Below are 14055 nucleotides of genomic sequence, written 5' to 3'. Positions count from 1 at the left end.
TTAGGTCCTAACTCTACTACTCATTCATTATGTGACTTTGGGTAGGTTATTTAGCTTCTCAGAACATTCTTTCTTCAATTTAAAAAATTGGGAAGTTAGTAGCACTGATCTCATTATAGGAGGTATTATGAAGAATAAACATGATGTTGTTAAAGAATTTAGAGCCCTGCCAGGCACAGAGTGAGCTAAGATGTTGTGGATGATGATGATAGTGATCATTATTAATGGCACTTGCCAGCTTGATAGCTTTAGTTTCTAATGGAAGTTTATGAAAAGATAAATATTTCCCCTATAACCTGAGGTTTTTCCAGAAGAATATGATGAAGAGCAAATTACAGACCAAGAAACATGAGAGAAGGGGCACCTGGGTGGCTCAGTGGTTTAAGCCTCTGCCTTCGGCTCGGGTCATGGTCTCAGGGTCCTGGGATCGAGCCCCGCATCGGGCTCTCTGCTCGGTGGGGAGCCTGTTTCTCCCTCTCTCTCTGCCTGCCTCTCTGCCTACTTGTGACCTCTCTCTCTGTCAAATAAATAAATATATAAAAAAAAATAAAAAAAAAAAAAGAAACATGAGAGAAGAAATAAAGGAAGTGGAGGACAATGAAAAGATGCTAATATTAGTGGGTTTTCAATCTCATTGAAGCGAGGCAATTGCTGGAATGGGAACTAGAGGGGACAAGGTGGGAAGTCGGAGAATAGGATTCATGAAATTTAGATAATGTGGGAGTGGGGGCTGTTGTTATTTTAATAGGGTCTGCCCATGGGAAATAGTTGGCTATGGTAGGACAAAAGGTAACATTTAGGTGGAAGGGAGTTCATGGAATTGAAAGACCAGCATGTTTGAAGTACCATCTATATGGACATTGAAGTCTGTGTTAGTCGGGGTGCTGGAGAGAATGACAGTAAACCTGTAAGGAAAATCTTTCTAGAATGAGGAAGAGTAACTGAAAGTTCAGTATTCAACGACCACCAGAGAATTAGTGGGTGATACAGTCTGATGATATGAAACTTAAAGCAGGAAGAGGCTATGAGTTTGGGAAGAAGAGAGGAAGAATGGTGGGGATGTTTGTGATGAAACACAAAAGGACACCTAAACTTTTTCCACCTCCATGCCTCAGGGTCTGAGAGGAAAAGGAGAGAAAACAGCCACATCTAGAGAGGGCTACAAGGAATCCAGGTCACCAAGGGAGAGTTGGGTCAGTCACAGCAAGAAGGTGAAATGTACAGTGTTGAAGATACAAGGGATTTTGCTGGCAACTGACAGTGACTTTAGAGGACACAACGAAAGGGTTTCAAAAGTTGGAGATGATGTCAGAGAAAAGGAAGAGCCATTTTAGACATGAAGGTCTGAGGATTAGAGGTGACCTGGGACTCCTGGCATCTTGTGGCATTAGTCTGAAACAGGGATAAAGAGCACCATGGGATTATCCCTGGTGGTCTCATAGCCTAGTGGCAGAGAGGCTGGGAATGTTGAGCATCCTACCAGGAACACAGAGATATGGGTCCCCTCTTCACTCCTGCCAAGGTTTATGTGGAAGCTGAGGAAGCCATGGTCTTACTTCGCAGAGGGACAAGAGCTCTTAGGCTCCTTCTGGACCACCTAGGGAAGAGGATGTCATATCTTATTAATACCTACAGATGAAGTCATAGGAAGGAGGCTTCCTAAGAAAGAGAGGCCATCTAAGGACAGACATGCAGGAAGAAAGGACAGTGTGTCTGGAGCCAGTAAGAGATATTGGAGCTCTGAGGGAACTTATGAGTGTCTGAATGTCAGTGAGGAGGAAATCGGAGTTCAGAGAAGTAGAGTGAACCAACTATAAGTAGGGACCTATGTAATGTATCTTGGGAAGCTCACTTCAAAAATAATTATCCAAAAAGAAAATGATAGAGTACTGATTTATTATTTGAGAAATTTGTTAATTGCAAATAGGCAAAACTTGTTTAAAAATGTTTGTCATAGGGACACCTGGGTGGCTCAGTCACTTAAGCGTCCAGTTCTTAATCTCAGCTCGGGTCTTGATCTCAGGTTCATGAGTTCAAGGCCCATGTCAGGTTCCAGACTGGATGTAGCTCCTACTTAAAAAAAAAGTTTATCATAATCCACTTAAAATCTCTGTTGACAGCATTATTATTGGTAGTTGCTTCAATGGTGCCACCACTACGTTCTCATTACAGGATAGTAGTAATTGATTTCCTTATACATTTGGCACTATAGTCACTAATTATGGGCCCTGAAGTAAAATGTTCTGTTACATGACAAATTTAAAATAATAAACTTTACTTTTACCATTACAACATTCTCAGAGAATATTCTTTGACAAACTATTGATAAATTAAAAATCCAAGTGGATTATATGCCTAAAAGCTTTGTTTCAGCAATGTTTCAGAAAAAAAATCCTAAGATTTTTAGAAATTATACTTTACCAGTATAAAAATCATTACAGATAATATGTATTATTCTTAAATATATTTGTTTCAGTGATGTCTAGGAAATTGAAAAACTACTTCATAAATCTGGATTTTCATTTTTTTAAGATTTTATTTATTTATTTGACAGAGATAGAGAGATCATAAGGAAGCAGAGTGGCAGGCAGACAAAGAGAGAGAAGCAAACCCCCCTGCTGAGCAGGGAGTCTGATGCTGGACTTGAGCCCCAGGACCCTGGGATCATGACCTAAGCCAAAGGCAAACACTTAACCAACTGAGCCACCAGGTGTCCCTCTCGAAGGCTCTTATCTAAATGTATTATTTCTTAGGACTTGATTTGGCTACTCTGATGTTCCTAACTCTCCAATTCAGGCTTTTAGATTTCTAAATTCAAATTCTGAGGATCCAAATTATTTCCACCATAACTTGTTCACACCCCAGGTATGACTCAGGTATGTGTCCTTGGCTAGATCACACCAGGTCCAGCTCTAGCCATGTGTTCACCCCAAAAGCCACCTGCCGGGAACAAAGATGTGTTTCTCTGTGCTAAGGGCAAATTTGCTGGGTTCCCAGAAAAAGCTAGGGCTGTATATAAACATATAAAGATGGAATACCCCACCAAAAAAAAAAAAAAAGGAATTTTTGAAATGATTTTTGGAAAACACAATTGATTCTATACCTAGGGTTTTTTTGAGTTATTTATAATTTACATATATGTTTATTTCTATAACTTATACATATATGCTTATTTATACCAGTTTTATCATACCCCCCAAAATCAATCTATATTTAAAGTGTGATAAGCAAATGGATCACTTCACTTTTGCCACAGCTCACTCTTATCCATTGATTTGGAAACCTCATTCAAGAGAAACTTCTCTACCAAGAACTGGCCCTCTGATGCAGCAGCAAGGTGCCATTAACTATCATTTCCACCGACAGCTGAGGTTGTGGTTTTGCTCTCAGCACTTTTTTCCCTTGTGTGGAGCATAGAACAAAAGATGTTACCAATGTAGTAATGTGAGGAGTCATCCGAACCTGTGGTTACCACTACCGTGAAAATTTTCTTTCTCAGTAGGAAAGTGTCATTGGCCATTCCCAAGATGTTACACATGAACAGAAAAAAAAGTGAATAACATTGGCTGTTAGACTTTTGTCTAGGAAATAGAACTTAATTCTTCACTTGCGGTTAAAGTCACTGGGGTGACACACACCGTTTTTTCATTAGGAGATGAGCTAAGCAGGAAGCAGTGAGCTGAGACTTGTCATCAGTGAATTTTAACTTTACAATATTCACTTTGCTTTAATAATGTAAATTAACAAACATAAAGTGAGTTTCTGTATACTTACAACATTTGCTCCTTCTAAACTCCTCAAAATAGCACCTATCATATTAACGTGTTTCTTTCTTAAGTGTTTTTCTTTTTCCTTGAAGAGAAATCCAATCAATTTTTTTTTCTCTCCATCAATGGTGCACTGATTCTTCTGTTTTTCTTTTTTTTTTCTTTTTTTAAATTTTATTTATTTGACAGAGAGAAATCACAACTAGGCAAGAGGCAGGCAGAGAGAGAGGAGGAAGCAGGCTCCCCGTGGAGCAGAGAGCCCGACGCGGGGCTCTATCCCAGGACCCTGGGATCATGACCTGAGCCGAAGGCAGAGACTTTAACCCACTGAGCCACCCAGGCGCCCCTGATCCTTCTGTTTTTCTATTCGGTTGGTATCTATCTCAAAAAGACTATGAGGATGAACATTTTTGTTTCTAAAACCAGGCTCTGCTCTGGGACAGAAACAGAAAACCCAGTAACAATAAGTTGTGTGGGGTTCAAATCAGGAGTCCCATAAGTACATGGTTGCACCTGCATGTCAGGCAACCCTAGATCTTTCCAGACCTCCCTGAAACCAGCTTTCTCTCCAACTCCACTACCTCTTCTCTGGTCCATGTTGCCACCATCTCTCATATGCACCACTGCACATGTTTTCCGACTGCTTCCCAAGCTTCCACTCCTACGAGGAGAGCTGAGAGGATGTCTGCAGGCCACTGTGGCTGGTCAAAACCCATGCCAGACAGTGTGTTAAGTATTCATATTGCCATCCCTGTCCACAATCCTTTTGCCTTCTAATAACCAAAGTGATTTCTATAGCATAAAGCATGGTGTTCCACTCCTCTGATCATAATGATTCTATCTGGATGACAACACCTGAAACCACTGACTTAACATAACATCGAGAAAAGAAACAATCAGGCATTCATACTTTCTGAGTGATGAGACAGGTAGTTGACAGCAGCACCATCAAGTACTCTTGCCAAAAACTTGAAACTGAATCTGATTATGCCCCCACATCTAATGACCAGCTTACAGGAAATGCTGGGGAAGGTAGGCAATTAAACGTCACTGTGGGGATACCTTTGGCAAAATGCAAAGGTGGGAAATTCTATAGGACAAATGAGTTGGTTTCTTCAACAAATAAATATTAGGAGAGAGAGCGAGAAGCATGTGGGTACCATTATAGATCTAGGAAATATGTCTCTCCATTTGTTTTGGATTCTGATTCAAAAAACCAACTATAAAAAATACAGTGGTGAGATTTTCAATTTTGGTAAGATTTTCAATTTTGATGATATTACTAAATTGATGTCAATTTTTCATGGGATAGTGATATTCTAGTCATGCTTCCCTCCCACCCTCAGAGTCTTTTTTTTTTTTTTGAAGCTTTTATTTCTTTATTTGATGGAGAAAGAGACAGCACGAGAGGAACACAAGCAGGGGGACTGGGAGAGGATGAAGCACACTTCCCATTGAGCAGGGAGCCCGATGTAGGGCTCAATCCCAGGACCCTGAGATCATGACCTGAGCTGAAGACACTTTAATGACTGAGCCATCCAGGTGCCCCTCAGAGTCCTTATTTCTTAGGCAGACTGAAATATTTGCGGATTAAACTATGATATCTGGAATTTTCTTTAAAATAACCTGGGGTGGGAAGTGGGAAATACAGGTGAACTAATGGCCAGATGTTGAGACTTTCTAAAGCTGAATGCTAAGTATACTAAAATTTGTCAGCTTTTGAATTTTTTACAGTAGTCTCTCTACTTTTTTGTAACTTTCAAGATTTTATAAGAAAGGGGGTGCCTGGGTGGCTCAGTGGGTTAAAGCCTCTGCCCTTGGCTCAGGTCAAGATCCCAAAGTCCTGCGATCGAGCCCCGCATCGATCGGGCTGTCTGCTCAGCAGGGAGACTGCTTCCCCCTCTCTCTCTGCCTGCCTCTCTGCCTACTGTGATCTCTGTCTGTCAAATAAATAAATAAATAAAATCTTTTAAAAATTAAAAAAAAAGATTTTATAACAAAGAGATGAAAATATTTATAGAAAGAAAACCATTCAGAGATGTCTTTTACTCTCCAAATAAAATTTAAACTCCTCAGCGTATCCTCCCAGTCCTACATGATCTAATTCCTGCATCCTCCTCCCACCCAATTTGTCCCATTCTTGCTGCTTATTATACTCCGGCTGCCCTCACCCCTTTTCTGCTTCTTGAACACTCCACAGTCTTTCCCTCTCCAAAGTCCTTGCACTTGCTGTTTCCTCTGCCTGGAGTCTCTCTGCCCAGCAACTCACGTGGCTGTCTCAGCTTCGCTCTTCCAAGTCTCAGCCTAAATATCAATGTCATTTCGTTCTGGAAATCTGCCCTGAGCACACTTTCTAGAATAATGCTCTGCATACCCACCTACCCCAGCCAGTTATGTTTATCGTATTACCCTGGTAATTCCCTTCATAGCGCTTATCACATTCTAAAATCATCTGTTCTCTTGTTGTTGCTGTTTGTTTGCTTGCTTATTTGTTTTCTGCTTTCCCAGGAGATTGTAAGCCCCTGAGGTATGGGTATTATCTCTTTCACAGCGGTTCCCCAGTATTAGAATAATAAGCACATAATAAACACTCAAACAAATAGCGCACTGAAAATGAACAACTAGGGAAAAGAACCAATATCAGAGACCTTGTGTTAGCTAATCAATTGAATATCTCTTCAAGCGAAAAATCTAGACAGCCAAAAGCGGAGTTATGACCCAGATTCCCTGGATGGAAATAATGGAGTAGCACAACCTCAGAGCATTCAAAGATATTCCTCTTAATTGGCTCAGAGATGACTATTGTCTAGAGAAATCCAGAATTTCCAGAATATCAGGGTCCTCCTGTGGCCAGATCTGAGTGGTAGATGGTATCTAAATAGATAAATACTAATCCATCACTTCACCACTTCAAAAGATGCTACGGAAGGCAGAGCACAGCTGACCTCACATTACGTCTCCCTCCCCAAGTCTCTACTCCTCTTAGAGGTGAGGGAAACCAGGTCTCTAAGAGATGAAGATCCTCAGACACCTGCACTCCTCTAGTCAATTGCTGTATTAGGATAGGGAGCTACAAGAGAAAGTATCAACACATTATCATGGCAATTATTCCTGTTATTTTTATCCTTACAAATAATACTGTGTAAAATTTAAGGGAAGGTGAACCACAACTTCTTATTGATTAATTCCCTCCAAATTGATCTCTGTTCTAAAATCGATATATCTTACCTGAGACCTGGATCCCTGACTTGAGGGTGATGACAGAGTCACCGTCTTGATAAGACAATAATTCTCTGGCTTCCTGCTCTAAGAATGCCTTTTCCAAGTTCACAACTGGCTGGACAATTCTGGCACATTCATGGCAGACAGGACAGCCATAGTGATGTTCACACATGGAGGTGGAACAATAAATCAAAGTAAGAACTATCACCCAAGTCACCAAAGGATTATACATCATGGGCTAGTCTCATCAGATAAAATGAGAGTGAGTGGATATAAACCCTAATAGCTCAGTAAAGCCCTTAGATTAGATTACTACTTGACTTTTTCACTTTGTCATCTATGCCTCTTTGCTGTGTCATGACTACCAGATTAGGTGGAATTTATTTTCCTGCACCAATAATGTTGGGACTGGCCATTTAACTGGATTTTGCCAATAGAACCTTAACAGATATTAACAGATATTATGCAAACAGAAGCTTAAAATATGCCTGTATGATTTGGCTTGTCCTCTTGCGCTTCCACCACCCACCATGAGAAGGACATTCCTGTTGGTTGCAGAATTAAATGTGTGGAGTATATCTGAAACTAGACCAGCTAACTGATCCAAAGGCCTATGAACAAGACACTGTTTTAAGACATGGAGATTTGGGCATTGTTATATAGCATTATCACAAGACAATCCTCACATGGAACTTAAGCTCAGTGAGCTTATTCCATCTTCTTCATCAGTGAACTTGTCATTGTTATTTGCATAAATGAGGAAGGTTTCAGCCATGCCAGCAGACCACGGTGTAATGAACCAGGGCTCAGTCAATGAAAATTCCCCAATTATCCAAGTATAACTAATGCAGGCTATAAAACTCTGTCCAGAGACACTTGTGTCCTTCTTCCTTTGGGAGTTACTCTTATTTTCACATGAGGGAAGCGTCTGGAAAATTAACCTATCCTATCCCTGATTCACCTGATCAAGAATTTATTTTGGTCACTGATATTCCAACAACTTCAAAGCAATGTTGCATTAAAGTTCTCTTAAGAACGGTATGGTGAGTTGGTACTTTGTATCCATGTCAAATTTGACTACTACTCAGAATGCAAGCCATTCATGCCATCCACATTCTTCAGTACTCTCTTCCAGCACACTTCTCCTGCAGCCCTTTCAAATGGAGGCAAGTCACTGATACTTACTCTTACTTTGCAGATTACTTCTTAGATGCAGCTTCCAAACTGTTACTTTTTATTGTAGATAATGTATTGGCCCCAGTTCTTCATCCTGTCTTTCATCAGCACCCTTTGTCATGGAACTTTACCATTCTTCCCACTAAAGGAGAAGAAATATTGTCCTGTCCCTTGTCTTAAGAAATGTCATCTAGCTAAATCAAACCTTGATCAATGGACCCCAGATGGCTTGTAGACTTAAGATCCAAATGAGTGTTGGGGCGCCAGGGTGGCTCAGTGGGTAAAGTCTCTGCCTTCAGCTCAGGTCATGATCTCAGGGTCCTGGGATCGAGCCCCGCATCGGGCTCTCTGCTCAGCAGGGAGCCTGCTTCCCCCTCTCTCTCTGCCTACCTCTCTGCCTACTTGTGATCTCTGTCAAATAAATAAATAAAATCTTTTAAAAAAAAAAAAGATCCAAATGAGTGTTTATATATGATGGTGAAATTTGGTGGATGTTTGTTACACAGGATTTTGTGACATAAAAAACTGATACACATCCTTACCTGCTATTTTTAGGGAAAATAATTCCTTTTGGGCTTATGTCATTTATCTATACCACTGTTTATACCTACTTATTGATAAGATCTTTTCATATATTAAAGATATTAAATCTTTGCCATGATTTCTAAAAGAATCTTTTCCCAATATGGTTTTATCTTTTAAATTTGCTAAAGGAGTTTTTTTAGTACAATTTTTAAAATTTTAATAAAACCCACTGATCATTCTTTATGATGTTACTGTTAGGGTACGGAGTCGACCACCCCTCAGCGAGACAGGGAACACTCTCGATAATGCAAGTCACACAGCAAGGTTAATTTCCAGCTAGCTGGGATCCAAGTATCTGCTCAGCGCAGCGGGTTTCAACAAGGACCCCGAACACTCAAAGCCAAGGGTTTATATAGCATTTTCAAGGCAATTTTTCATAGCTACATATGTATCTTGTGCCCCACTTTGACAGTTTAACTTTGTTTAACTTTTTGCCACCCCGGCGTCACCCTGGCGGTTAAGTGAGATTTAGGTTTAGAAGAAATTTAACTTTATTTACCTTTCCCTCTGCCTCAGCCTCCTTCAGTTTTAAGGTGGGGAGGGCCACCTTAGGCCTCAAGGAACTGAGCTATTTGTCTCTGGAAATTGGGCTATTGAGAAGATGGCTTCTTTGTTGTAAATCACTAGGACATTTGTAAACCGAGGGAGACTCCTGTCTTGCAGGATTGCTGCGATCTCTGTAAGTTAACTATTTGTTTTTTATTAACATCTGGTCCCTGTGGTGCCACCGCCTAACCGCCCTGATGGTATATGATTACGTTGTTTTCCCAGGTTTTAGCTAGTTTCTCTTATCTCAAGTCACGTGCGCAGTGTGGGCCGGTTAGGGACGCCCAGTAAAATGGCTTCCTGGCCTTCAAGATGGCTATTCTTATGCTAACCCACGCTTACAGTGCAAGGTGCCAGCTTTTGCTTTGCCAAGATGGCTGTACTTATGCCAGGGCTAGATTCAGGTGGGTACAGCCTTGTTTTTCATGGCCACCACACATGGAGCTGGTTTCCAGGACTTGTTTTTAAGTCCCCTGGGGAAGGGGAGCAGGGACAGTTTAAGGGTTAAAGAACAAAGTTATTGTTTAACCTCAATGGAAGCCTCTGGCTAAAATAGAAATATAAAATAGGTCCTTACAGTTACCTATCTTTGTGTTTATAAAATTGGTCTATCAACCTCAGATCAGTTAATTATCTTCATTTTGACTGGAACATACTTATTTTTTTAAAGATTTATTTATTTATTTATTTGACACAGAGAGAGAGAGAGATCACAAACAGGCAGAGAGGCAGGCAGAGAGAGAGGGGAAAGCAGGCTCCCCGCTGAGCAGAGAGCCCGATGTGGGCCTCTATCCCAGGACCCTGAGATCATGACCCTAGCCGAAGGCCTAGGCTTAACCTACTGAGCCACCCAGCGCCCCTGGAACATACTTATTGACATACTCAGGTACTTTATACAAATTTGGAAAGTTACCTGCAGTTATGCCTTTGTGTATTGTTACCACTCCCACAAAGGCAGAGAAGTTCTTCTTTTGGAATATCTATATTTCTTAGGTCTTGTATTTGAGGACACAGCAGTATAATCCATAAGTCACATTTTATCCAGCTAAGATATTAATAAAATATAAGATTAGGTATAAGGAATTTTGAATTAGTAGTCCTGAGAACAAATAGAAATTATTTAATTATTTGTGAAGTTACACGAATTTCCCTTTTCATTTATTAGGTTTCTATTTTGGCCTTTCTAGTGACACAGCTTTTTAAAGGACAAAGATCTTGTCTAGAAACTTAATATTCTGATCTACTCTTTTCTGATCAAAGTGAGAGGTTGCAAAGGCTTAGCAGAGGGATGAAGAGCATGGACCTGAAGCTACAATGGCAAGATACCAGTAACAGCTCCTGGCCAGCCACTCTGTGACCTTGTGTACTTCACTTATACTCTCTGTGTGTCACTTTCTTCATCTATAAAGTGAGTACAATAACAGTATTATTATGTAGATTATATAAGTGGATATTTATAATGTGTTTAAAATAGTGCCTGGCCCCTAGGATGCACCATGGAAGGATTTTTACCAATTAACTAATTAAAAATTCAAAATAGAAATATGAAAGAGAAAGAAACATGTTCCACAGAGAGGAAACAGAGTGCACAGGCTCCCGGGGCTAATGCTTTCACACATTAATAGAGGTATGCCAGCCATTTTAAGTCACCATCCATTTCAATGGGCTGATGCCCAAGTTCTGTGTTTCAAGTCTGACCCTTGCAAATGTTCCTGACAAGAGGGAATTGAGAATCTAATAGACTAAAGCCAAGGACATTTCAGGGAAGGAGTGCTGCAAGATGAGGTTGAATGGATGGTAAGGGCTACCTGTGGGACCCTTCAGCCTTCAAAAGTTGTCTCCTGGGACATATGTAGCCCAGGATCCATGACTGCCTGGGCCCCAGTACCTAAGCAAAAAATAGTTGAAAGCAGCCAGCAGGCCTTAGAAACTGGTCCCAGCACCTGGATATTGGTGGAAGATCATCACTGTCAAAAGAGAGGACAATAATATGGAAATAGGGACAACAAAGGAATCTCTAAGAATAATTTAGAATCTCCCAAATTGTATCCAGGCCCACAGATCTCATGTCTGTGAGGGTTGAAATCTAAACTGTAGAATTAGGAAAATTTGGGTTGCAAGTAACAAACTATTCTATTCAAATAGGCTTAAAACAATGGAAGAGATTAATTATAACAGTTGACTAAAACCTAGGGCAGGTTTGGGACATCATTTAATTTAGAAGCCAGCTCCATTTCTTTGTGATTCTCTAAACTTTGGCCTCCTTATATTGGCTTCATTCTTAGGCTAATTTTCTTTATGGTAATGAGATGCCTAAAGCAGTCACTGGTGCTACAATTTTGATCATTCACACCAGGAAGTGATGCTATTCCTCCTTTCGGTTTTGAACAAAATTTATGAGCTTCAGAATGATTGGACTCACTCTGAATGAATCTCCATAGCCAGATTAAATCCACTAGTCCTGTGTTGATCAGACCATTCACTGTGGCAAAGATTTAGTCCAACATTTATCTTCATCTTTCCCCACTCCCCATCCTCCTTCCTTACTTTATTTTTACTCTACAGGTCTCATCATTCAACTTGTTATATACTTGTGTTTATTTGTTGTGTATTTCCCATTAAAGTAGAGACTTTATTTTGTTGCTTGTGCCTAGAACTGTGCCTAGCACCAATAACTATCTGTTGGATGGATGGATAGATGGATGGATGGATGGATGGATGGATAGATGATGGATGAATGGGTGGATGTTTGTAGAATTGTATAGTGAATGGTTATTGAAGAAGCAGAGGACAGTCATAGATTGTTCTTGCAAGAAAATTAGCTATAAGTGGAAAAAGAATGATAGGGCAGTGACTTGAGGTTGACAGTGAGCTTGGGGCAAGGTTTCTTTTCCTAAGAAGAGAGTTTTCTACATAATCATATGCTGAGGAAAGAGATCCAGAAAGAGAGTTTGAAGTGTAAACTGCACACGATTTTCTTAATGTAATGTAATTGGAAAAATAAATTGACTTCTACCTCTCATTTAAGAAACAAAGCAAACCAGTTTTAACCTTTCTCTTCTTTTGTTTGAGTGACATCTAGAGTTAGAGCAGAAGTACTAAATCTTTTCTAGCTCGGCTTCATCTCAAGATTATCATTTGTGTGGATCAGTGTTTCTCAAATTATTTTCTATGAAACAAAGATACAAAGTGTTACTGAGTGATAGGGCTAACACATTCTTGGATCAAACAACTTCTGGAAAGAGGTGAAACAAAGTTAAGGAGTTGTTTTAATGTAGAACTCCTCCAAGCCTTTAAAATTTCATTATAAGATATAATTCCCCAGATAGAAAACATAGTTTACATCATTTTCCCAAACTTGCTAAATAAGAAAACACTTTTGTAAGTTAAAAAAAGTATGCATTAACATGTTGAGGAAATGCTAATATTCCATGGAGCAGAGTGAGAAATACTGGCATCTGTCACATTTGCTCTTTTCTTGGTAGCAAGGAACACCTTTGTTTGTGTTTAAACTGTAAAGGATCTGTACTATTATGGTGGCCACATATTCTTGATTTGGTATCAACTTCAGTTACTTGGCCCCATTGTCCCTCTAAGCATTTTAGAACTTTCCAGGATTTGCTTCCCAATTTTTGATTCAGAAAACACATTCATTACATACATAGAAAAATAGTTTGGTCCATCAAGGCAATACGGTTTTCAAGGAACTGCTTCTGCTGTTTATTACAATTCATCAGATAGCTGACATACTTACCTGAGAGAAACTAACGTACAAAAGGCAGCTCAGAGAAGTATAAAATCTTGTAGGTTATGGTTTGAGTCTATTTCATAATAATATATGATTTGGGGGCACCTGGGTGGCTCAGTGGGTTAAAGCCTCTGCCTTCAGCTCAGGTCATGATCCCAGGGGTTCTGGGATAGAGCCCCGTGTCATGCTCTCTGCTCAGCCTTGGAAAGTGATATTAGAATAAATCAGCAAAATTGGATGTAATATCAATAAAATCATGTACATATGGAAGTTCAATATATTTATAGCCAATTGTTGATAACATCAGGAAATTAACTGATAGAGAATAGTCACTGTGGGCTAATGTAGCCACAGAAGAATTTGTAGAATTTGGCTAAAAATGGAAGGGTCAAAGGGCATAGCAGGTAGACAAAGTAGCATATACAAGTAAAAGCAGAAAAAGCTTGCCTTATATGGGGGGCCTTTTTGAAAAATGGACCAATCTAAGGGAAGCATACATGTCAAGGAATGGGGGGTAATGGATTTGTAAACTCATTCAGTCACCTATTCAACAAATTCTTATTGAGTTCCTACTGCTTGCTGAACTTAGCATTAGACCTTGTGAGAGGAGACGGCCTGGTGATGGACGCTGAATGTCAGGCTAACAATTTGGAAAATGTTCCTACTGTCATGGGATATTTTTAGGATGAACAAAATACTATACTCAGAGTGCTCTGTAAGCCTCTCTATCCCATGGTGATATACACCTGTATGTTCACCTAACTGCAGACTGATCTGGTAAAAGCCTCATGTTAGACCTTGCATCTAAGCAGGTGGCCACACACAATATATTTCTGAAGATCACCCAGTTCGTCAGAATTTAGAAAGCATCATTGTGGGGAAAGTAGAGAAGCTATAAAATAGATTAGGTACCATCAAGAAACAGACCTGTTTCCTACTTTAAGAACAGAATCTGCTAGAAATAAGTGACAGTCTTTCCCAGACTGAACACAGACTCCCCCCCTACAAAAA

The sequence above is a fragment of the Meles meles genome, chromosome 7 (assembly GCF_922984935.1).
Source record: "Meles meles chromosome 7, mMelMel3.1 paternal haplotype, whole genome shotgun sequence".
Lineage (NCBI taxonomy): Eukaryota > Metazoa > Chordata > Mammalia > Carnivora > Mustelidae > Meles > Meles meles.
Note: the sequence above shows the minus strand (reverse complement) of the source record.